Here is a 27,217-nt window from a genome sequence, read left to right on the forward strand (position 1 = left end):
AACTTCTATTGAACACTGTTGGCTCACAGTAGAGAGGCCACTCTTGAGAGACAGAAAATATTAGATGTGTCTTATCTTTCTCTAGGTCTCCTTGACTCTCGGTATTGGAGTTTAGGGATACATCTATTCAGACAGAAGAGTAAAAGTAGTATGCATAGTATCTCAGTGATGGTGTCCTTTTGTTTCTCTGTCAGGGAATGAATCTTGAACATTCCTTCACCTTTAGAAAAATCAATTATAACATCAGCCAATCTTAATAGGTTTGTTTTGTTCAAAACAATGATCTAGGCTAACCTTTCTCTACCTTACACTCTACTCAAAGGTAGCCCAAGTTTATTTTGCAGTCTTGAGTTTCTGTTTCAGAAATAAACACCTCAGAACTCAGGCTTCATACTTGTAAATTTGTTATGGGCTCAAAAAAATAAACAAAACAAAACAAAAAAACCCCTAGCATCCTGACTGTTTTATAGGTTCAAAGTCCTTTCGATCTCTCCAAAATTCCAGCAATTTCCTTTTGCTACCACAGATGTTTCTAAATTCAGAAATTTTGTTACATATAAAAAGATATAAACATATAGAGTATAATTTGACATAATTATGTAATGAACTAAACACTACTATCAAAAAATAAATGAAATTAATGTGGAAAATGCAACCATATGACTAAACCAGGTGTATATAATGGAACTCATGAAAGTCTTGATTAAAAAGTAGTACATCTGTATGTAAAGACTTAGATAGGTCATATAGCTGATCTAACAGACAACAAAGAATTCTATCATTACAAGTAATTTTAAATTTTAAGTATTTCCATAAAAATTATATGAATATAATATATAATTATATCATACTAAAAGCAATTTTTTTAGAAAAATAGTGCATGTTTTACTTTGAGTGATTATTTTAAATATACATGGTCATAATTTTTAAGAAGATGAAACCCATATAAAGAAATATTTAGTAGAACTTTCATTTTCTTTTCTGGTATTTTAGGAATGGCTCTTTCTCTAGAGTTACAATGTGCTTATTTGGGGAGAATTAAATTTTCCCAATAGATTTCACAGCTCCTAAGAAATGAAATACTACATTACATTATGTACAGAAATGTTTGTGAGGATAAAGGAAGGTGAGGAGGCTAGGGGAAAAGGAAGGACAGGAAAAGGAGGGAGAGAAGGGTGAAAGGAGGTAGAAAGGGAAAGAAGTAGAGAAATACTAACTTCCTAACATTTCCCCAAATAGATTACTAGATTTGGGTAATTGCTCTTACTTTCAAGATTCTTTGCTGGAGTTAAATACATAACCTCATTCTGTTCACTTGATGACTCCTCAACCAATACATAGCTGTTAAAACTCACCAGTGAAGTATTACTGTAAACTTTTTTTTCATTTTTAAAACTTAAGTATGTCTCACTCCAGTGAGGTAACTAGTCTTGACACAGGCCTTTGAGACATGGCTTAAAAGATACTAGTGGGTCATGGAGAAGTTTGAAACTCAGTTCATTAAGATTTTGAGTAGCTGTTTGTATATACGAATGAGAACTGATGGAGAGGTTGGGACTAAACACATAATTTTATGAAATATGAGGAAACATAAGGGTTTTGTTATGACGCATGTAACAATCAAAGACCTGTTTCTCTTTAGCAAGCTCCTAAAAAGTCCCACCCGTATAATTATTAAATAAAAACACTCACTTATTCAGTACTCAGCTAGCTTTTAAACTCTGAATAAGAGAAGTACACAGTGAGAGAGGTACTTACATGGTTTCCTTGGATACTGGATGATGCCATTCAGGTCTGTGTTTTATCTGAAAGTGGTGCCCTGCAGAGAAATGAGGCTTGTTGAGTGGCTGTTTATACATAGTAAGTAAATAGGAACCTTGTTTATTTTACAAAGCATTTTTTATTTTGCCCCAGATTTCTTTTTCTCATCACACCCAAGCATTGTAAACAGCAATAGGATGGTACTTTGCCCAATTCCCGTTAACTCCACTTAAGAAATCCTGATTGTCAAAGTAGAGTTTCAGAATGTTTTGTCAAAGCATGTTGCTCCTTAGCTTGCTCTCTACAGTTGGACTGTTACATCTCTGCCAGATAAATCAATGAACACTGCCTGCTTGTCTTTTCCTTCCTACTGAATTTACCCAAACCACTAAAAAAGAAATCAATCTAAACTTTCACTTAATAATAGATGATAACTCTCCTTACCTTAACCAGTCAGTACAGAACACAAGCTGTATCCAACATCTCATATCAAGAGTTTTCACAGACATGAGTTTCCATGTTAAATGGTGCAGTGGCATCCTGGGTTCGCAACAGTTTAAGGGCCATGACCATCCAATTTTGACACAGCGTCTCTTAGAGCTACAAGCTTTCTAATTTGGGAGCATGATTAATCCCTCCTATGTGATAAGTTTTAACCTTCTAATGTTTCTTTGGATTGAAAAAAGCAAATGAGCTGTGGCAAAGAATGGCAGCTAGCTACAATGCTTAACACAGTTTAATAACCTGAAATGAAGTAAGTGTGTGCTGTTTCCATTAAAAAGTTTCCAGCCACAATTAATTGAACAAAAACTTGTCTTGTTCCAAGATTATTCTTGGAAATGTAATTTTAAAGCGTGTGTGAAATGAGGAAACTTAACTTTTTTTATACCATATGAAAGCAATTTTTTTTTTTAAGGAATGATTTTGGATAGACTTCCGATTGGATATTTTCCATTGGAACTAACAGTGTAGAGGCTTGGGGTGGGGGAGAGCAGCTCTGTGTTCTTTTGCCAGCACTGACAAAGGTCTGGTTGTCAATGATACCTTTACAGCTAAATTTACCCCAGAGTGACATGAACAGGTGCACCTCGGCCTGCCAGACACTTGTGCACAGGGATCACGCATCTCACCGCTTGACGATCAAGGGGGCAAACCCTCGGTCTTCATAGAAAAGGAGAGGAGGCAAGCACAGCCCAAACTGGGGGTTTCTCTTCAAAGCCAGCTGGTCTGGCTTTATTCTACAGGAATTTTTTTACCTGGCAGAGTTTGGACAACAAAGCCCTCAGCAGGTGCTGAAGGGTACAACTTCCTGGAGAAGCAGAAAGGCACTGGTGAGTTTCAATTGCCAAAAAATATATATATATATTTAATCGTAAAAGTTGATTTTATTATGTTATAGGAGACACGGCTGGGGTACCTCAGTTCACTGAGCCGATGAGAGCAGCAGAAGTGGAGCCAGCCTACCCAACAGTGGGGTTGCTTGGTGCACAAAACAGAGTTGTTAACATTGGACAGCATTGGAGATTATGAAATTATAATGTTGTAAAAAATTATAGTTTTAATATTGCTCTCTGGCTACTATTTTGAATGTGTGAGAATAACCAGTTCATCACACATGAGACTACATAGTAGTATTTAGTTTCATTTTAATCTAGTTCTCCTAATCTTTAAATAAAATGTTATTTTCCAAAAAATTTCCAGTATCAAACTGTAAAACGATACATGCTCTTCTCAAAAATCCCATGTGCTGTTAAGTGCACATTATAAGATGACTAGAATAGAGTATTTTATTTAATATGCATTTGAAAAATCTAACTGAATAGAATAATTAATAATTAAAAGGAACAATGTTTTTTTCATTTTTTACAGGAATTTTTTAAAGAATAAAATCTTTAGAATATATGATCAAGGGGATAACAACGCAACGTTTTACATCATTTATTTCCAAATTTAGTACATTTATATATTTTGGTATTTTTATTTTGTGAATTCAAAAGTTGGGTAAAAATATTTTTCAGAACAGGATTTTAATTAATGCAAAAGAGGAAAAAATGAGACCACATGTTAAGACATATTTTTAAAAAGTGATTCTATTTCAAGGACTCATTCTTTTAACTATGCTTCACAGCATTTCTCTACAAATTGTTGTATTACAGCAAATTGAAAACATTTATTTAAGCAAGGAAGCAGCTCAAAGCTGGAGACTATACATAGCAAACATATGAAACCATTTTCATAAGTAAATTCCATATTCACAAGCAACATGGACTAATGAATGTAAAAGACACAACAGCATACATTGATCAAGAATGCTATAAATTATTATGCATTAAAATCAATTTTCTGGGCTGTGGGGGGTAGGATTGGTACTTAAGAAAAGCTTCTACACATATAAATTACTAAAACTATGAAGCAAATGTTTTATTCTGATGGCACCATAAATAATTTTCAATCTACATGTTTAATATATCCTTGTGAAGTGGGAAAAATATGAAATCTGGCTTTTGTTAATGACCATCTTATCTAAAATGTTTTTAAATTAAATGTGGCTTGATCATGATATAAACTTAGGAATATTTTATTAAACATGTTTATTTTCCCTTTAAAAATATAAAAAATCATTATGAATTAACAAAAATTGTCTATCCAGCCCAAAATCTAACACTTAAAATAGTAGTCTCACCTACAAATATTTCTTGAATATGTAGTTCTTAAAAATTGAAACCTCAAATTTACTTTGTATTATAAAATATGGCTTGTAGAATGCTCTTCAGTTATGAAAACATATTTAAGTGCATCGTGCTTTGCCCTGCTCTTTCCACACGTTTTGTCATGCTTAAGGTTGATTCTAACACAAGAACCACCGGAGCCACTGAATTTTTTAAAGTCTTCATGAGTCTCTTAAAGAATGAGACATGTGAAGCAAGACAATTTTTCTGATTTGTTAAATCTAATGTCCTTAAATTGTCAGAGCACATGCCTTTGAAGACAAAACTGCTTATTACAAATCATAAATTCTTGGGTCTGATTCAGAGTTACACTTATTAAGTTTTCATGTGCACTAGTATTGCCTAAATTTATCTCACTGTCATTAACAAACACTGATGCATCAATAAAGCAACATAAAAACTTCTGCTAAACTATTGGTTCTGACTGTCAACTTTTTGTGAGTAGAGAAACTTATTTTAAAATGTTAGGTAGAGTCTAACTATCCAAAATATCTAAAATTTATCATTTCCATTGTGCCAGGAATTCAGATTTGGCCTGAAAGTACCATGTTTTCTTTGAATCATCAGAAGCCATAAATCCCTGTTACAATGAAGAGATATATTTGTCTTTCCTAAGAAATCTTCAACACCAAGTCATAAAATATGCCAACTTTTTGATGTGTAAGAATTGTTTACTTTAATAAGTGTTAATAAGAAATCTCAGCTTCAAATGACAGTGACCCATATCTAACCTATACATTTAAAGGATTACTTGTAATGTATCTTCAGAACATAAAGATAATTATTTCAGTGGTGAAAAATTAATCACTCTCCTGCTATCAAGAACCACTCAAAAGACTTTTTGTTCATTTTCTGTATTTATAAGAAAACTGCTGATTCTTCCAGTAATTAACAATAATTAAACTGCACAGTGGCTGTCTATTTAATTTAAACAGCAGAGTTTCCATGTAAAATAGTTTATTTGTAAGTATTTAATAAAATAAAAAACGTTTTGGCATTTCTATATGTATCTCCTCATTGACCAGATATCTGACTGACAGCTGTCATCTGTCCATGGGCCAGATGACACTCAATAAAGATAAAAATTGCACATTACTCATCCCTGTTGATAATACCCGGTGCCAGTAAGTTTACAAATCAGAATACCTAGACTATGGGCAAGACAAATAAAAAGAGAATCGTGGCTCTGCCTACCAGCCCTCCTCTGTCACTGACTTATTTCATTCCTTTTTACTTCTCTACTTGCTCTATATGTCTGTACATGTTTCACATGTAGAGAGTTAATTTCCTTAAAGGGAATAATAAGCACTGACCAAAGTAATAAGCACCCAGGTAATGATGCCTATGGATAAAAGATAGGTATCTATTATTGAATCATATTATTTCTGAGTTTATGAAATCCTTAAAAGTAACACGAGGAGTGGGGCATGTAATCCCAGCACCCAGGGAGGCAGAGGCAGGTGGATAGTTGTGAATTTGAGGCCAGCCTGGTTCACAAAGCAAGTCCAGGACAGCCAAGGCTACACAGAAAAATCCTGTCACAAAAAAACAAAGAACAAAAACCAAAATCACATGAGGGAGGCTTTGAGGCTTTGAAGCTTTGAAACTATAACTTCTCATTTTAAAGATATTTCCTGAAAGAATAAAACTCAAAGTCTCTGTTGTGAGCTGTTAGACACAGACTTGGGCTTGTTCCATATTCAGGTTTTTTTTTTTTTTCTTTTTTTTACTTCACAAATGTGGACAATCAAATTACCAAACTAAAAGTATCACATGGAAAATTTTACATAAGTAAAGTTGCTTTAGAAGCTCTTTTCTGTCACTAAACAATATCTCTACAATATATATATATATTTGTTTACCATAACATATTAAAATATGACTGACAAACATTAACATTAACAACATGAACACATTGAAACACGCCCACTTTGAACTCTTTTAGAATCTCTTTATAAGTGGATTTATAAACTGAAAATACAAATGTATTTGAAATAATAGAATTTCAAAATCATAATCACATGTTTTAAAAAAATGTAGAAATTGAAAGTTTAGTCTGGTCTTTCTGAAAGACTGGAGAACAATTAAAACTACTAAATATACCAGAACATAAGCTTATGTATAGTACACAATACAGTATATACTAAAAAAGCTGATCCAACAATTAACTCACTTGGTGTGTGTGTGTGTGTGTGTGTGTGTGTGTGCCTGTGTGCATACTAATAAAAAAACCTCAGTGTTACCAAAGGCTTCCTCTGTTTGTCCTAGCAAGCTCAGAACTCATACTATTCAGAAACATTTTATTAATGTGTTTGACATCGAGTGAAAATAGTATTGATTATATCAACTACTATTGACATACTGTTGATGATGCCATAAAATAAACTGGTTCAACCAAAATTAAGAATATCAATATTCAAAGGAATTCTCATTTTCTGCCCTCTCTAAAGGAAAGTGGTTAGGTTAAACTATACTTTCTGATTTTCAAGGGATATATCTTATTGGACTTTAGAGCCGAATTTGCAGGTAAGAAATAGTGCTTTTAATACATAGACACATAAATTATTCAACAAAGTAAAAAGGAAAACTCATAATGTTGATATAAGATATAGATAAAAGTGGTATCTACTGGTTCTCTTCAAAATATTGTTTTAAAGTAATCAATGCTGTATGACTAATATTGCCATTTAACAAATAAATTTCATATCTAAATTTATAAATGTTATTTGCTTATTATATTACATTTAGTTCAAAGCCACAATTAGACATTAATCAGCAGATTATTTGACAAAATGAAATAGCAGCATGCAAATCAAATGCAAGCAAATCAATCAGCAAATAACATCCATTTCCAGCTATTGTGGAAAATAGGGTAATCAAAAAACGAAATATACAAATTGCAAGGTGTCCAACTAAACTTTGTCACTGTCTGAAGGAGTTTTAATGAATGTGAATTGTCCTTTGTCTGCTTCTAAAGGATAATGAATATTATCTCTAGAGGTGATGTGTACGGTTCAAAGAACAAACAGGGGAGGAGTGCAATGTACTTTTGTGACTGAAAAGAAGTCACTTAATCTATGGCACAACTAATTTTGGATTAGGGCTTTGGGGTTTGTAACATACAAACCACAAGAAAAGAAACTTCAGCTAACCAAGAGAGTGTTGTTCTCTCTCTTTCCTGGGAGGTATCCCAAAACACCTCTAGACCACTGTTGGATTTCTAGCTGCAATGAGAAGCCCTGTCTTCTCCAAGTTACTGTAAGTACTCCAAAATAAAGTAAATCACAAAGCAGTGATGAGCTGGGAAGCTAAAGGGCAAAACGAAATCACTCTGTAGAACATTACTGAGTAAGCACTGATGAGGGTCCCTGTGTTTCATAACACAGAAGGTCACACCCTTAGCATTACACTACTACATGCTCTGAACTTTAGCATGTATTATCACAGCTGAGCTGGATGAAAATCCAATGAATGTTTAATATTCTCAGTTTCATGGAATGGAACAATTTAAGTTAAAATTAGTTATGACACATAAGCCAACATGACTGGTTCTTTCAGAGAAAAACAGGGAAAAAAAAAGCCATTGCAGCAAGAAAGGGGAAAATAAAAAAAAAATCCTATACTGAAGTATGAAACACACCTGAACTCAAGAAAACACACCTGAACTCTAACTGCAGCAGTTAGAAATGGAGGAAGGCTGGAGAGATTAATGACAGCAGAAACGTGTGGTTGAAAGGCTGATCAACCTCTTGTAGGAAATGGTGATGTTGTGGGGGTCTTTCCTGATTTCTGGAAAGGCAAAGTTAATTACCAGAGTCACAAGAATGTCTGAAAGTCTCATCTGCAGGGAGTCTGGGCTCAGAAGAAATTGGCAGTCCACAAAGCATGCCTATCTGTGTGTTGTCCATTGACAGTGTTAAATATCCCTCCATTTGATGCCCACCTTACAGGTTTTTCTAATGGTCCAGGACTCCATACAAGAAATATTAGGGTTTTCACACAGATAAATAAAACAGAAGAATGAACCTCAAATTAACTCAACTGAGTCCCCAGTTGGTAACAAGAGCTTAGTCCTGAAAACATACACAAGTAACATTATACAGACTGATGCAGGTTATATTTAGAAAGGTGGAGCATGTGTGTGTGTGTGTGTGTGTGTGTGTGTGTGTCTGTGTGCACATATGCATACAACAATAATTAAAAAAAAAAGATTCCATGAATTTGAGAGAGAGAAAGCAAGGAGCTCCACGGGAGAGTGGGAGGAAAGAAAGGAAAGAGGAAAATGAAGTTATTATTTCAGAAAATAAAAATTATAATATAAAAAAAACAGAAAATTAAGTCTCCATGATGTTTAATGAACTTTTTAATGAGGCATTTTCAATGAGCATATTATGTGTAGTGTGTCTTCCTGCTTGTTTACAGTTTGAACAAAACTGAGTATTGGAAAGATTCATTTTTATCTTGAACTCTCATCCTCACTATTTTGAAAGGAATAATACATTGGGGATTATTGAGAGAAAAAAATTAGTAACAGAGAGAAGGAAGTGTTAGAGCCTTAGAAGGTCTTTACAGATCTTATGTTAATCTTATCCCAAGCCAAGGATATACAACAAAATGTACATGAATACCTACTGAGTCCTTTCCTTTCAGCCCTTCCTCTCTCCTCTCCTCCCTTCCTCCCTTCCACCCTTCCTCCCTTCCTCCCTTCCTTCCTTTCTTTTTGAGACAGGCTCTCACTACTTAGTCCTGGCTGGCCTCACACACCAGGTAACACTTTTGCCTCAGCCATTCATCTGCTTAGATTGTAGACATCATACCTGATTTTTGGAAATGGCAGTTAGCAGCTGTAATCTGAGCACACTGGAGGCTGAGGCAGATCTCTGTGAAGATGAGTACAATCTATTCTACATAGCAAGTTATAGGCCAGCATAGGTTACACAAAAGCACCCTGTCTCAAGTTTGGCTTGTTTGTTTGTTTTATTGTTTTAGAAATTAAATAAATTTTAAAAGGCAATTTCCTGAGATGGTGGGTTCATGAACAAGGATTGGTTCCGACAGCCCAGTTTAACCCTTTGTCATTCTGAGGAACTCAAAATGTCAGTTCTTATGTTCCAAAGGGGCAAGAAAATTTACCCATTGTGGGCCCATATACTAAGAGGTCAACAGCAATATATGGCTACAGTTATAAATGCTACTTTTGTTTTTAGTCATTGTCTGATATATTTTATCCTACAGTGATTAGCTGTATCTCTTACAGTTCATTTATCTTTTTTATTTGAATTGGATAATGATAAATATCCCCCAAATCTAGCAAAGTGTTGGTCTTATGTAAGTTTTATACTAGATTAAAACATTAAATAATATAGTTTTAAGTATAACAAAATGGCTTCAAGTAATTCTTCAAGAAGGTTATTTAAGAAGGATATGGCAGACAGTGATTACTCTAGGAATACATATATGCATTCACTTACTGTAAGAATACTCAATTAATCACTGCTGATCTGGAAAAACTATGGGCTTAATTCTCCTCTGGGGGAGTTATTTTATAGCCGTAGGCTAGACTAGACTCTCACAACTAGACTAGACTCTCACAACTATGTGAGGTTGAGTTAGAAATGTATGAATGGTGAACATAAATCTTTCACAGACAATACATGACACAGCACCATTTTTGTTCATTGTGAACAATCATTATAGTTATAAAAACAAAATATCATATAAGTTATAGAAAGATATTTATTTGTGATTTTTATAGAGGAGATAAAGAAAAGGCAGAACAAAAGTTGCTCTCTGATCCTACAACACTCCCAAATACTGTGCCCTCCATTCAGGAATAAGTACATATTATCTTAAACTCCCTTCAGGATATTGCTGAGTAAATCATAATTTTATTTCTAGTGGCTTTTAATATAAGGGAATATATGCAGTATACTGAATGATAACAGAAACTATAATGCAAAATATATAGATATTTATATTTAGTTCATGTGTAACTCCTGTGCAAAGATAAAATAAGACCAAATCTATAGAATCTGGAGGAAAAGTATGTGTGAGAGACCAAAGAGTTAAAAATTAGTGGGTATTGGTTTAAATTTAAATCATAAGCCTGAACTAAAGACAACCAGATGGAGACATGTCCAGCCACCTGGCCTACAGGGAAGAACCAGCCTTACTGCATTCTTTTGCTGCCCACTAGAGATACAGTTGCTAGGAAACTGGCCCCTCTTCCCTAGGACAGCCAAACAAGTGAAGCCAGACCATTAATGTTTTTTTTTTGTGTGTGTGTGTGTGTGGGGGGTTTCCTATAGCCAATCAATTGAAAATGAAACATCCCTTTTGTGTTTCGACCAATAGACGCTTGCCAGGCAGGAATCCCCTTGCTTTGGGCATGCTGGGAGCGCCTAACCTGAGCACAGGCTCTCTGCTCTCAACTGCTTTGGTGGTGAAGGTGTGTGAGGACAAGCTAGCTTGCAATAAAAAGATCCTTATGTTTTGCAACAAGCTGGACTCCTGGTAGTTTTGGGGGTCTTTTGAATCTGGCACAACATGTGAATTTCCAAGAAGCTGACAGAGAGCTCACCTTCCAACCCAACATTTTCAGAAGCAACAAAATGTCTTCCTCAAGTCAGAACCAGCCTTCCTGTGCATTTGCCCTTACTTCCCGGTGTACAATTAAGGGGCTGGCAATGGGAGGGGCTTGAGGCAGCCCGAAAGGCTGCCCTAAAAGCACTTTTAGAAACAGAGCAGGAAGTTTATGGTCTCTGCTAGAGATTCCTCTGCATTATAAACATTTTTTTTCTCTTAAAAGTTTAAAAACAGTCACTTAAAGAGGTAACACGATGGTAGTGTATTATGGATAAGACCCTGGAAGCAGCAGCTTCTGATAAAGCATAATCCAGAGAATTCTGGGGCTTAACCGGCTGCTAGGTGATGAAAGAACATCAGTAAATGGCCAAGAGGAAATAAGAGGAAGTCACTCACAAAGGAGCAGCTGGGAGAGCTGAGAGTGCAAAGGGAAAGGGGGCAAGTTGAAGGTGGGTGAAGGGAAGACCTGAGTGGAAGAGAAATTTCAATGACATTGCAAGGTTGCCTGGACACACAGGTGTTTTCTGAGACTTCAGATGAGACAAAAACCTTAGACTTATGGAAAGTGACTCATCCTAAGCACTTATGCGCAGGCTCCTTGAATTTAAGCAATCTACAAGTCTTCTGAGATAACCAAATATATAATCAACAGTCCTTACTCTAGCCAAGAACATCCACACATCTGTGTCTGCTAAAATCCAGCATGAATACAAAAGAAAAATTTCTCTTAAAATTATATTCTCCAGAACACTGACAAGGACAATACAATTTATCACCCATAAAACATGAAATATCTTGGTATAATATTTAACATGCTAACATAAACATATTTTATTTTGAATATTAACTATTTGTTCATGAAATAACTTATTTGAAGTATGAAAACTGAGAGAAGAGAATACATCTTTTAAAACATCATTACATAATTAGTACACTTTCATATGTTTCTCTCAGCAAACTGACTATTAGGGGTAGATCCATCTTTGGGAATTTTGGGTTCTAATCTCCTGTCTTCTTTACCTCTCTCTGCCTTTGGCTTCTCTCCTATAACATGTAACTATTAATTAGCAGCACCAGCTTGTTAACATTTCCAGACTTTGTGGATGCTGCACATCAAACTGTTGTCCTGAAAGGCTTATACATTCTTACCAGGAATATGCTTGAAATTGTATTTTCCTATCTGTAGTTAATGTCTACTTATTGTCCAAATAGCCAGTATTTGAGGCTTTATAATCAAGACTTTGTTTTCACATTGTTTACTACATGTGATTTGGATTTGCTTTTAACAAAAGAACTTGAAGTACTAACAATTATGATTCTCTAGCACTGAGATGCTTCCTAAGATTGCACAGCACATTTCTAAGGAGACCTCTAGGGCTTCATGCAAAAACATCTGTGAATGGCTAATGCCCTGGAGTAGCTGCTGTGAAGCAGGTAACCTGGAAGTGAATGTACTCTGTTGAAGTTTATTCCAGTTGCATGATTATATTAATTCCTGCTGAGTTTAACTGTACATAACCAGAAACAAAGTTTTGTAAATGAATAAATCTGCTTTCATACCCTTTAACATTTATGGGCTATCTGAGCAGACAAAATCATCACTCTAACTTTTGTTCTTAAAAATCTATAAAAAAGATTAACATCTATAAAATGGAGATAGTAATAAAAGCCCTCTAAAAAGTTGTTGCTTGGATAACAGTCATAAGATTTATAAAGTAATTGGTAAAATCTTAAAAGTAACAAGTGGCTATGAAAGGTCAAGTATTTTGAACATACTTATTTTTATGTACTTTCTAAGAATATTGAGTTATTTTTGCATATGTATTACAAGTATTATACTTAGATTATAAATGAAGTTGATTTGAAAGACTCAAATATAAATTTAACAAAGTAATAGGCAATTGAGATTGGTGGCTTGAGACTGTGGCTCAGTGAATAAGGCAACAAGCAGACTGCTTTTAGTCACTGATTTACATTTTATTTTTTTTCTTTAGTTTGCATTTCAGTTTTCATTCTCACCGTATCCCAAATAATTTAGGAAACCTTCATCCTATACAATGAAAATTAACTTTTCTTCTTAGGAAGTTAGAATATTAACATAATTATGTATATACTTATTTAAAATCTACATAGAATTATCACATATTAAAAGGATATGTTTTTGCATATTTCTTTTCATTTTAACAAATAATTTTAATTTGCTTAAGTTACTCAGCTTAATTTAAATTTTTAGGTTATAAATAAGATGCTTTAAAAATAATGTGTGCTCTAATTTAAATAGAAATTTAAAAAAAAAACAACACATAGAAAGGTAAGGGGAGTGCAATTTATTTTACCACACTACCTCTTTCTTTCTAGACTCCTTTGTCTTAACCTGATACGTAATGTTATCATGAACAGCTCATACAAAGTCTTTCTTGTCCTGATACTTTTTCTGTAATGTATAAAAACATTAATCAAGAATAGATGTGTGTGTGTGTGTGTGTGTGTAGTTCCTGTTCTAGACTTTACTAAAACTTCAAAGTGGCTATGGCTTCTGTTTTTCATATTGTATAGCATAATGCAGCAGTGAGATCTACCCACAGGCAGCAGAATGCTGCCTCTAGGTCCCTCTTGAATGGAATGCACCATTACGCATTCCATGAGTCCCCCTTCCCAGGAGGTCTGGGCCCAGCCCAGTTGCCATAGATGGCCATGGGACATTTGGAATGACATCAGGAGACAGATGAGCAGCCACTGCCCTAAAGAATTCTGCTAGCAGGAGACTGGGGATATCAATGTCTTCTTGGCCGACAACTGCATTCCAAAGGTCAACTGGGGTGAAAAGAGAATGAACTTGGAGTGTCCAGTGCCTTTTCAGCAACCAGGCAGCTAACAAGCAGAAGGCAGCTGACATGAGGGCTAAAAGTAGCTCAGAGACGACACACCTGTGAGAAAGTCAACCCGACCCAGGAAAACACAGAATTTTAAATCTAAAGAGACTTCCACTTCTTCAAAGGTAAAATTCAAGAGCTGTTCTCATCCAGAATCAATCTTCATGTCTCTGACCTACTTCTTTCTCTCTGACAGCAACAGTGGGAGGGAATAAGGAACTTAGTAGTGTAGAAGAGGAAATTGTTCATCCAGAATCACTGCACTTTTTTTTCTCTGCCCTGTCACTTGTTGACTTCATTCCTCATAGCAACACATGAAGGAAACTGAGTCACAGGCAAGATCAAGATGTAAGTGATCAGCTACGCTGTATTCTGTTGGGTTTGTTTTCTTCAGAATTCTATCAGCCTTATTTGTTAGCTATAGAGAAGCCTGGGCCTTCTCTGTCTGCAGAGAACTGAGACTTTTTTTTTTTTAACAGTTTTGGATTTCAGGTACTATTTGAAGAATCCTTTCAAACATGACTCACCAGATGTGGTGGCACATGCCTGTAATCCCAGCACTCACGGAGGCAGAGGCAGAGGGATCTCTGTGAGTTTGAGCACAGCCTGGTCTACAAAGAGAGTCCAGGACAGCCAAGGCTACATAGAGAAACCCTGTCTCAAAAACCAAAAGAGAGAGAAAGAGAGAAAGAGAGAGAAATTATGGATCAATCTAACTTTCAAAAGAATTATCATTTGAAAATAAGTTTCTATTTGTGAATATGCTGATATGAACAGATATTACTTTCATTAAGGGTTAATTACCATAAATTGGCAGAATTAATGGCAACATTCATCTTGACTAACAACAAAAATTGTAGAGAACAAATAGAGCATAAATAAATACTCTAACAATATACTGAGATTCCAAAGTTTATGCTTAGTATAAATTTTCACAGGATGTGCTGCTTGTTTACCCATCTTACCTAGTATTACTTGTAAGTTCATTCTGCTTGTGTAATTGACATTTTTGAGCAAATCCCAACGCCTGTGAACTCAGGGAAATTGCTAGCATGTCTCAACTCAGATAACATCTTTTTCTTTGGTTATAATATTTCTTCTTATCTCTATTTTAAAAGTACACTGCTAGTTGTGCATAGGTTTTAAGTACGAGTAAACACAGCGCTACATCCCAACTGTTGTCTTTGCAAAAGCATTATGTGGTGGTTTGATACTATCAATCATGCCGATTAAGTTTGGGAGACTATTATTCCTCATGCCACTTCTTCTTATTAAATGGAATTTTCTCTGGGGTGAATACTTAGAGACATTCTCTCCTGTAAAAGAACACTTCTGCCTAAAATTTGTCAAGACACCTTCCTGTGCAGTTTGCCTAGCCAAGCCAGCCAAGGAGTCCTGGTAGACAAAAAGGATACAGGACCGATAAGAAGGCATAAGCTTCTTTTCAAATCCGTAGCTGTGGATCACTTCGCCTCTCTGTGCTTGGCTTGCCTTCCTTATTTAAAAGCAACAAACAGGTGCACATACTGGGTGTTTCCCAGAAACCTCCTCAGCATGCAAAGTACTAAGACTTGAAAATTTTTCGTGCTACTGCCAATGTAATGGAAATGCAACCTGTCCTAAAAGTCTGATTGGCATCAAACATAAAGCATTTTTTTCTTTTTTTTATTGCTATCATTTATTACAATTTATTCAATTTGTACTCTGGCTGTGGCCCCCTCCCTCATCTTCTCCCAATCCCACCTTCCCTCCCTCTTCTCCCCCTATGCCCCTCCTAGTCCACTGATAAAGGCAGGACCTCCTCCACCTCTATTTGACCCTAGTCTATCAGATCTTATCAGGACTGGCTGTATTGTCTTCCTCTGTGCCCTGGCAAGGTTGCACCCCCCCACCAGGGGTTGGTGATCGGAGAGCCTGCCACTGAGATCATGTCAGAGACAGAACCTGCTCTCCTTACTAGGGACCCCACTTGGAGACTGAGGGAAGATGCTCAATCCTCAGAAGGATTGAGGACAATCGTGGTAGACCTCGGAAGCGGGAGAAGACAGGGAATCGGACAGGAGCCTACCACAGAGGGCCTCTGAAAGACTGCTGACTAAGGTATTGAAGCAGAGGCTTAGACTCATAGGCAAACTTTGGACAGAGTGCAGGGAATCTTACCAAAGAAGGGGAAGACAAACCTGGAGGGTACAGAGCTCCAAAAGGCGGCCAGCAGAGCCATAAAAACTGAGCCCTGGGGTCCCTGAAGAGAATAATACCCCAACCAAGGGCAATGCATAGAGAAGACCTAAAACCCCGGCTCAAACATAAAGCATTTTGAGCAAGTATTTTAGCTTAAAACTTTATTGCCGCACTCTCTAGTATGACTGCATGTAGTGATGGACATCATATTTAATATCTCCCTATTGCAAAGGTCCCAGTACCCACAGGGACCTACTAAGCAGTTAAAATACAGACAGTGTGATTGAAGAAACGAATTTTCTTTTTAGTTTTAATTAACTTGAAAAGCCACATGTTAGTGGCATTAGAAGTCTTAGGAGTCTTTAAGAAGGGGACACACACTTTAAAGGCTTAGATCCCCTGTGCTGTACAACGACTTTGAATATTCTTTCTACCACGCCTGCTGTCTTTAGTATAGTACTCTAGACAGGCAAAGAGCGTCACAAGATTCTGCATTCCTGATGGTTATTTTTGCAGATTATCCCAACACTGTTTCCAAATGGTAACAAATGAAAGTTGTGCAAAAGGAAAAGAAAATTTCCTATATGGTTTGCAGTGCATTTTCCTTAGCAGGCCACTTCTACTTTGTGACCTTTACTATGCCAAGACTTGCCTGTATCCACACAGTCACCTTAACTGCCGGAGTTAGTGGTTGGCTTTTAGTTTTCAAAAATACTTCTGTAAAATGTAACTGCTTAGGGTTTAAATCCAATTCTGGGTCATGATCCTTTCCTATTGGTCTATTAGATTTGTTAAAAATCCGAAACGCTATAGGGCAGGGAGGCTGGACCTGCCCAAAGCCCGTCTTGCTCTACTCGACTGCAAAATGCTTGGAACAGACCCAGTAGTCAGAAACACCAACCAGGCCAGCACTTAGTGCGCTGTGGGTGGGTAGTGGGCTCCTTTTGCTGACACCCAGTTATTGTGGAGGTCGCTCAGGGATCATCTCCGGCTCCTTGGAGGAAATATTCTTGGGCTCCTAGAAAACAGAGTAGGAGAGAAACTCCACCAGCGCCGCCACCATGCATTTCCAAAGCACACCACTGCCTTTGCTCCCTCCTCCATTCCCCGGAGCCCATCACGCTCCATCTTTATCGGCATGCTACCGGTCTCTTTCCCCCAACACCTCTCCTCCACTCCCGGCCGAAAGCAGGACGGCACACCCCTTCCGTTCCCGGGTGCAGACTGCGTGCCCAACCCCCCTGCGCACCCAGGCCCAGCAGGTCCGTCGGAAGGCCCGGCCTCCTCCGCCCAACCCGAGGCTCACCCACGTGGCACACGCAGACCCCCCAACCCCCCCAATACACACACTCGCAGCCTGGGAGCTCTAGAAACTCGCGAGGGAAAGAGTCCCCACCCCCTCAGCTCCGTCGGCCACGAGAAAAGTGGGTGGGAGGAAGTAGCGACCCGCCGAGAGAGAGCCGATAGGAGGGGAGAACCATGTCGGAGGGGAAGACCGGCAGTAATTGGGTGGCGTTGCGGCCCTTGAGCTCTCCAGTACGCCCAGCCAGCGGGTCCGCTTTCAACACAAATCAGCCGGAGGGATTGCTTCTGCCTGCAATCAATAACTCAGCCTAGTGAGTTGCTGAAATCAGAGGCGTCCCTCGTCTGCTCTTTAAGGGGCCCTGCGGACTGAATCCCAGCCCTCTGCTTCCCAAACAAAGAAGTGGGTACCAAAATGCCGGATGAAATTTGTAACCCCAAATTTCCACTGCATCTCCAGGTTACGATCTTTTAAAATGAAAAGAGCACAGAGCTAGTAAGGTCTCTAGAAGAAAGGGTTAAAAGAGGACATGTGAAGATCTACTCCTTAAATTTCAGGTCTCTTGTGATATTTCAAGAAATGAAGTAGAACCAGTGTTTCAAAAAGCATTTAACAATGGTGAGAGTAAATGTAAAGTACCATTAAATTTAGCTGTCTCCGTGGATGCTTACGAATCAGCCACACATGTATAGGCAAATTACCTATCAAGCTTTATTTGGACTTACTATTAGATGAAAATAATGTATCATACTTTTTAGAGCAAAGTTGTTTTGTTTTTTGTTTGTTTGTTTATGTTTTTTACATGTATTTTGGACTTTATTTCATGAAGAGTAAGGTGAAGATGTCCTGGGTGATGGATCATGATTCTCATTTAATATACATTAAAGCCAAGCAAGAACTGAGAGAAAGGGATTGGCCAGAAAACTTTGAGTGCCAGACCAAGTTGATACTTCGGCATGGTGGGCATGGGCTTGAAGGATGTAAATTAAATTAGCATATCCCTAAAACAAATTCTGCCCAAATTCTTCAATTTTCTTACATTGACACAATATTATTAAAAACAAATTATACGAAAGGCAACCCAGGTTTTCTAAATGATTCCTCACCAGGAAAAGTCCTGCAAAGGCAAATGTGAAAACTGATATTGGCCCTTGTGGTCTGCTGTGTCGTGGTTGATCCTTTTGGGGGACTAGTCCAATTTTAAAGCCAAGGAAAGATTAATTTGGGTACCAAAGTCATGGAAAGTGAGTCTGAGGCAGAGATTAGAACACAGAGGTGCTAGTCTATGTTCCACACATCTAAACACTGCTTGGGAGAGTAAGCTATTGTTACCAACAAAATTCATAAACAACACTGAACCCACATCATTAATCTCAAAGTATTTTAAGTGAGCCTGTAAGCAGTACATAAAATGAGCCTTTTGCTGAAACGGCTTGGATAGTATTACAAATTATTACTTAGATATTTTGATTTAGATATTATTACAAATATCTCTCAGTTTGATAAATTCTGCTTGCATGAGAAATGATGAATTTTACTTTACTCTTTTCCTTGTAATTCTTCATCAAAAAGAAAAGTCAAAGGTACAAAAGTAAATACAAGTATAGGCTTACTGTGTGAGATGATGCATACAGGGAAACCGTTCCTTGATAAAGCAAATCCTTTGTACATTAAAGATGCTTTATCACACTCAGTTCACATGCTGTGTGTGGTCTGATTAGGATAAAGCTGTACTAGTGAATTAGAGAAATTTGGGAATGGGCTATTGTTTACTTTAAAAATTATAGACACTATTTGCAATTGATCATTTCTTTTCTAGCCAATGGAAATTATTTGGGTTTAAAATAATAAGTGTTGCTACTTAAGAAGTTTTTAACCATATCTACCCAAATCTACCTTAATGTCAGCTTTAAAGAAAATAACTACTTTTTTATATATACTTACACACTTTTAAGGTGCCAAAAAGAGTTGAAAACTGTGAAGTAACCTCTGGAGAGATGAAGTGAAACATGGAAGGCAAATGGCTGTGGCAGTGAAGAAGTGTAGGCGGTGAGTGCTCACATTTGTCATCTACCACACACTTAACATAAAAGTACAACCATGTGTCTTTGTCTTAAAGTGGCTAAGATGTTGGCATGTGTGATGCCCTGGTTCAGTTAAATAGCCATTCTCTTCTTCATGATATGAGCAGTGCTGTGCATGTTGCTTAAAGCTCTTCCCGCCTTCCAAGGCCCACCTCTTCGAATGTCTACTACAATTAATCTGTTTCCCAGGCAGTTATGTACAGCATCACAGGACAACTACAAAGAGGTTAAAATATGCTTTATGTTGTAGGATTTGAATTTTACCATGTTTCTCAGATTTTTCTAAACTTTCATGTGCAATTATATTTGTGTTGGAAGTATTCTGGCCAAAGAACAAATACTATACACTTGAATAATCTTGAGGGGTAGATTAATCTATATCCTTTCTTCATCTCAGGGTAGGTTGCTGTGGCAACCTCCCCAGCTCACTTTAAAATAATTTTTTAAAGCTCACTTCAAGAGCTACACCCAGCATGGGCCAGGCTTAAAAGCGGGCAGACTCAGTGCATAGGGCTTTCGTCGACTGCTGCTTTAATGTGGGGAAGCAGAAGAAAGGAGGGTGGAGTAAGATGGCACAAAACAGAAACTGCCATGTTAGCTTTTTCTAGAGCTGAAAGAGTCACCATGCTCTCCGTAACTTTAGCTGTTTAAATGTATTGTTAAATTAATTTGTGGAAGGGGTAGCTAATGTTTAATTACATTTAATATTAAGCACTTAATAATAATTGATGAAAAGAATATTGGTGATTACACACACACATGCACACCCACACACAGAAATAGATAGAGAGAGCAGAGAAAGAGAGAGAGAGAGATGGTTTAATGGCACATCAATTGCAGCCATTGCTTCATCCTTTTTCTTAAAGGAAAGTTGCCTTTTATTAACTGGACAAATCCCTGGCTTCCCGCTGCTATAAAGGATGTAATAATTATTTTTATTTTTCAGGTATAGGACTAAATTGGAAAGCTCTTGCAGTCTAGCAAACTGAGGCCTAGGATGGATACTTTAGTGTTTTCGATGTTGGCTATCAAACCATACTCAAAGGCCTTGTGCATGCCAGGAGGGTCAGGGCTCTACTACTGAGTTGCATTCCCAAAGACAAATCTTGAACTGGATAGAGAATTCTAAGTCTCAATACCTAGACCAAGCTACTTCCTATACAAGAAAATATTCTGGTCCTCACCAAGTACCATTAGGTAGCAAGAACCACCAGTCTGAGTAAAATCAAGGAAATAAATAGCACAAGTCTAGAGTAATTTATAGGCAAGTATAAAATACACTTTGAATTAACCATGTCATGGATTATTAATAAATAATTTTTAATTAATTAATTTTATTTATTTATTTATTTATTTATTTGTGTAATTCCATGCAACTAGTTCTCTTCTACTTGAGCTATGAAGGTTCATGTGAGGGAAACTAATGCTAATATTAGCTTATCTCACACATAAATAAGAAGCAAAATGTACTGAGGAGGAAAATCTTAAAATACCAACTGTAATACATTCCAGACCTAAAGTGTCAAATCATCCTCACCTGGGCTGGGCATATTTTTGAATGTTTACACTATTGTTGGTAAATGTCTATTTGTTACAATGTTTCCTTTTGAAGGAACATAAACCTAAAACTAAAGTGTTTTGTGGTAAATAAAAGTAACCTCTATAATTAACTACAATAGCAGGATTGAAATTCATGTTATCTACTGCTATCTACATTGTCATGTAACAGGCCATAATAGTTCATTAAAGTAATCTAAATCACTATGACAATACATTCCCATGATCCTTCTTATGGTTTGCTCTGTGAGCATCTTTGTAAACCTCAAAAATAATCTAAACTTTCATTTATATCACTGTATCTAGATATGCCTTAGTGTCCAGCATGTCTGAGCATCAAGGCTCAGACATCAGCACTGTACCTCTAAAGATACCACGCTGTTTTCATAAATTCATGGTAGTCACAATTGCTGTTTTAAAGAGAGGAAAACACAGTATAATATATATACTAATTTTCAAAACAGAACAAACAAAAAACCCACTGTGTCACAAAGCTTTTTCTTTGTGACAGTTTGTCGTGTTTTCCTGTAATAAAAGTAGTTGTGCTAATTAATAGTCACAAGGGTAAGGAGCCAGAGGCTTGAAAATTGTTCCGATGTAACTTGCCTTTAAGATCAACTTTTTGCTTTCAAGGGAAGCCTTGGGAAGGTACCTAAACGTTAAGCCCACTGCTCTGAGAGAAGCTAGAAACTTCAAACAGCCTACACAATGAGACAGGAGGCTTTTTGAACTACATTGTCCTCCTGCATTAAAATAGTCCTCTGCAGACAAGCTGAAGAATTTACCAGGAAATGCAGCTAGTCATTGGGTTAAACATATACCGCTGAAAGGAGTTTTCTTCCGTTAGGAAATAATCTTGAATTTGATAGATATCTCATTGTGCTATTGTTGTCTCCTCTTAAAGTTCTGTGTGAACTTTGTTTTCCTCCAGTCATAGTATTAAAAAAAATAATGATGTGCTTTGAATGTTTTACACAATCTACTCCTGGCATAAATCTTTCGGTTTTTTTTTTCTTTTTCTTTTTTTTTTGGGGGGGGGGAGGGGGTGATTTGTATACCAGTTGATAGATTTCATCTTTAGCTCTTTGGGGTGTGGTGTAATTGACTAGGGTAGGGACGTTCCCGATATCTAGTGCCTTTTTCTCTTAAGTATCGATTGTTTTTAACCTACTTTTTTTTTTTTTTTTTTTGCGATGGAAAAGTATTCAGCTGACTTCAACCTTAACATAAGTGTTCTTATCAGTCTGTGTTCCTGCTTCCTGTGCAGCTGAAACTCTTCAGGCTAAGTGAAGTCACCCGCTATCGGCCAGGGTAGCCTAATGCATTTGGGAAGCTGGTTTGGTTTACTTGTTAATGACCTGGATAAAGTCCAGTGAGGTATGGAGGATACACTAACGGAAAGGAAAGGGGATTCTTCGAGGAAGCTGTCCCTTCAGTAAATATCTCCAGATTGATTCGAAAGTTCATGGCCCCTCGATAAAGTCGAGATTTCAAATACTTGTAATTATTTTATTACTAGATATTGGAGAATTCTTTCGGATCACTTCCTAACCCAGCCCTCTGGGTTCTCAAGGCCAAAAGCGTTGTACTCCCTTGGCGGGCAGGAAGCGCACGCTGGGATCGAGGCTTGCAGACATCCTGGATCGCGGCTTTTTGAGAAGCGGAGGCGCGTGCGGACCGGAGCAAGAATAAAGTGGCTACCGCGAATCCAAAGGGGGCTGGAAGGGGGAGCTCTTAGGGTCGTGCTCCTATTGGTCAGAGGGAAGATCCCGATTTCAGAAGGACTTTCCCGCTGACTGGCTTGCTGCCTCCCGGGGGAGCGAGCGCGCGGCGCGGAGTGTCCCCTCCGAGCGTCCTCTGCAGCGGCAGGGAGAGAGGCAGGGAGCCGCCGCTCCCCGTGTTGTCTTCCCTTTCATGCAATAAAGAATTGTCATTAGGGTTGCGTATGGCATGTGCCATTACCCCACCGTAAAACTAAAATTAGCAAAATGTCAGGAATGGAAAGATTGATTCACCAAGATGCAATTATCATTTAAAAGTGCTTGATTGAGGTACTGATGTTCAGTGATTTATTCTGCATACCATATACATAATTAAAGTGGTGTAGTGGAGTAATTTATCAATCTAGTTGAGACCGGAGGGGTGAGGAGGGAGCTGCAGTATGTTTGTTTTATTAAAATGCTGCGAGGTCTAGTCCCGCCCCCCATTTGCAAGAGTGAAACTGATGATTTCCCCAGCTCGCGAGGCGAGGCGACGGTTTGAGCTGGTAGGGACAGAGGAACGGAAAGGAAAAGGAAGCGCCAGGCAAAGGCAAGCATAAAATGAAACGGGGCTGGGGGCTCACCGGCGCGAACGTGCTGCTTGGAGCCCCAGCCCAGCGTGCTCCTGTCGCCTGCCACCCCCGCGCCCCTTTCCAGTATCCTTACATCTCCCCCCACCCCCCGCCGCCGTTTTACGCGACGTTTCTCAGGCTGTGAGTTGCTCTCCTTTTCCCATTCGTCTTCTGGCACTTCCTTCCTGGACGCAGTTTTCAGGACGAGTCTGGTTACTTTTAATCCCATCGGCCACAGAGAGCCACTTTCTCCTCCTCTTCCACCTCCTCCTTCGCTTCCTCCACCTTCCTCCTCCTCCTCCTCTTACTCCTCCTCCTCTTCCAGCGGCTTCAGGGCGCGCGCGAATGCGCGATCCCTCGCGCGCCTCCCCCTCGCCCCCCCCCGCCCGGCGCGCACACACGCACACTTCGTCTCCAGCTCTCTGCTCGCTCGGCTCGCAGTCACAGACACTTGAGCACACGCGTACACCCAGACATCTTCGGGCTGCTATTGGATTGACTTTGAAGGTTCTGTGTGGGTCGCCTTGCCTGCAGCTTTGAATCAGGTGGAGAAGCACTTCAAGGCTGGACGAAGTAAAAGATTGTTATTTTTTTTCTCTCTCTCTCTTCCTCCCTTTTAAGAAAGGAAAATATTCCAAGGACTAATCTGATCGGTCTTCCTTCATGTAAGTACCTCTGACATTTCTCGAAAAGAATAGAAATAGCTTGGGTATTGTCTCTGAAATCTTCACCAATTTCTTCCAGGCAGTGGGACCATCCCAACTCCTTTTTGAAAGGCTTAAGTTAAGGCTTGTTGTGTATTCTTTTCTTTAGATTCCATGATTCCCATGTGTGTGGATAAAAGTAACTTTTTTAGATAGTAGTACCCGTTTGCTATCCGTTATTGAAATCACATCTGACTCGTTCCCGGCACATCAGTTTGTTTAAAGTTTCATGAACTTAGTTCACTTCATTAGCATTAATAGGGTGGGAATGTGGACCCTAATGGATTTTAGACTGTTCTGTGACCTTGAAGTAGGTGTCTTAAAATTTAACAGTTAGTTCACTGTGGAAAGATGTTCCTCTGAGTTGCCCCCCAAAACTGATTTGCCCTGGGTTAGGATTCGAGCCTCTAGCTTTTGAAATGACTTTAAACTACAGCAAGGCTGTCTGCCAGAGGCCACCTTTGTGCATCCTCTCCCCTCACCAAAGTGCTGGCTTGAGAGAGCTTAATTGGTGGGGACCAGAAGCAATTGCCCTGGCCATGGTAGTCTGTGCGTTGCACAGTTCGTGTTTGGATTTCAGCATATGCGCTGTTGTTTAGACCAAGGGAAATATTAAGCTGTTTAAAAACAAACAAAGCTAAGCCACTTAGCTCGCCTTCTGTTTGGACTTTGGATGAAAGTTAACAAACTAAGTGACAAAGTTGGCCATCAAGGAAGTCTATAGAGACAGGCACATTGTTTGTTGTATTATTATGCATTATGCAAGTGTTTGAGTGCAGTGCTAATGTTATTTCCTTTCCAGAGAAAGGCTACTAATTCTTAAGGAAATTTTTATATCTGAGCCATTTTGTACTATTCTAAATGCTATAGTTATTTTTTTGTGAGGAGCCTTTCTCCCCACATTTTTGAAATGGATGTCTTTTGTATAAAATACTCTATATCTAAATGCTGACACTAAAGTAGAATCAGGCTCTTTGCCATTTCTTAGCTGGTCCTCGCTGGAGAACTGCTGTGACACAAAGTGCATTTTACTATTGTTAATGTGATAGTACCTGTGACAGTCACAGTCTTATGAAATGCTTAGTGACTGCGTGTTTTCTAAGTGCTCTAAGGAAAACTCCAGTTGCCGCTCATGCCTGTCCAGAAGAGTGAGCAGGCTGGTCTCCCTCTCATCTCATCGACACCTTGCAGTGGAATTGGGACTGCAGAGTAAAGGTGTTCATGTGGGGCATAATAATCCCCCTCTCTAGAGACTTGCCAGCATATGAACTGTGACCACCTGTGAGCCGCCTCGTCACCTTGTAGCCATACCACTTTTGGCCTTAAGTGGATCAGCAATTTTCAAGTTACAGCTAATAAATCGCTTTTAATTTTAAAAATAATGTCAGTTTTGCTAGCCTTAAAAACAGTCCAGTATGTATAAGTATGTCACAAGTGGTATTTTTGTGCAGCTTTTGATTCAATTACAAAAGAAAGTGCAGGCAATAAACCACATTATTATCATCTAGTATAAGCCTGAAATTAATTATTAAGTTTAAAAGTAGTCCTAAACTAGTGCATGGTAAGTAAAATGAGATTTCCATACATCCTATCTCAAGAGGGAAAAAAAATTCCTAAATCAGTGAGTTTTTGTATTATTTGATGGATAATATATTTAATCATTTATCAGATTCCAATCTTGATTCTAAAAGCATTCATCAAAACATACTTAACACATTATTTTTGTTTAAAATTTGATTCCTTAGACAAGTTAAAGAGCCATTAGTTAGTAGTCGTCTTTAAGTTGTGCTAAACTTTATTTTTAAGAATTTCTGTCCTTATTAATATGGTTCACACAGTTTTGAAATGTGGTATGTAGTTCTCATACTCTATTAAAACCAGTATTTTATTTCAGTCATTAATTACACTATTTACATCTTGGTTGCTGTGCATGTGATGTATATAATAGTATTAAGGTGTGCCATATATTTAATATTAATATTTTTATATTGGTTGAAATAACAAATAATCATATCATAATAAGAAGCAACTTTCCACCCTTTCAAAGATAGTCATATTTTTAAAGTATGTGATCGTGGGCATAAACTTTCCAGGCAGAGACAGTAAATGACCACTGGAAACTTCGGTCACAAAGACTTGCTGTAATTTTGCTTTTTTTTTTTTTTTCTTTATAAACAGGTTCATTTTGCAAAATTTTAGGAAATTGCTTTATTCCTATAAGAAAGTAGCTATGTAATGATTCCTGAGAACTGAATCCTGAAAAATTCAGCATATTCTATGGTTTTCAAATATCTTTTAATTTTTCCTTGGCTTTTACTCAGTGAATAAGTTGAACGGCATACAATTATGTCTTTCTAAAATTATTCATTGTATTTAAATTCCTTTAATAGAGTACTAAGTAACTCTTTGGCAAATGTTAGCGTTATCTTTTAAAACTTTCTTCTGATTATTGTCGTATATTTTGTGGTTTTATTTCCCAACTCTTTGTGCAGTATATTTGAGTGTATGAAATCTCAGAAAGTGGCAAAAATGGGGAAATATCTCTACAGTAATAACTGTACTACATAACAAAAATTAGATATTAAACAGAAAACCAAGGTTTTCAAAACATGAGTCAAAGCAACATGGAGAAATTTATTGTGCAGTTCAGGCTCATAACGTTGAGTGCAAGAGGATTACTAATTCATTTTTAACTTTCTTTAATAGAATCTTTTAGGAAAATGCCTCCCAAATGAATATCTAATCTTAGAAAACCATGCATATTCCTTTTATACATATATAGTGATGGTCTGGACCAATCGAAAGGCTTTCGTCTCCGATGCTTAGTGAACATACCCCATGGGAAGAAGAGCTGACTGTGATCCCACCCTCAGCACTGTGCCTCAGTCTCAGGCACTCATGGATGTGCCTGCACTCAGTAAAGCCTGACTCTTCACTGAGATCTGTCACCTTTCAGAAATCAAACCAGATTAAGGGGGCAAGTCACAAAACCAAGACAGCAACACTGCACACCTGACAAAAGGCAGATCACACAGTCCACATGTCATTCTGATAGAGTAAAGATAAAAGCTGATTGCTGGGGAAGGGCAAGACAACTCCGATGCCAAA

The 27,217-nt window shown here is 37.8% G+C and overlaps 1 protein-coding gene across 11 annotated transcripts in view; it reads left to right on the top strand.

The window, feature by feature from the left end:
* The first annotated feature begins 2,803 nt into the window (after nucleotides 1–2,803).
* Mef2c (myocyte enhancer factor 2C) overlaps nucleotides 2,804–27,217 on the top strand; it is a 170,941-nt gene continuing 146,527 nt past the window's right edge. For 8 of the 11 annotated variants that reach the window (XM_060383617.1, XM_060383616.1, XM_060383627.1 and 5 more), the window contains exon 1: nucleotides 23,695–24,070. The gene's annotated coding sequence lies outside the window, so the exon portion shown is untranslated. Of the gene's footprint in view, nucleotides 3,093–17,815; nucleotides 17,835–19,387; nucleotides 19,482–23,694; nucleotides 24,071–27,217 lie in introns of those variants that run through there. The other 3 variants (XM_060383621.1, XM_060383618.1, XM_060383620.1) reach the window with 2 other exon arrangements.

Source organism: Meriones unguiculatus, chromosome 5, assembly GCF_030254825.1.
Source record: "Meriones unguiculatus strain TT.TT164.6M chromosome 5, Bangor_MerUng_6.1, whole genome shotgun sequence".
In the NCBI taxonomy this organism is placed as follows: domain Eukaryota; kingdom Metazoa; phylum Chordata; class Mammalia; order Rodentia; family Muridae; genus Meriones; species Meriones unguiculatus.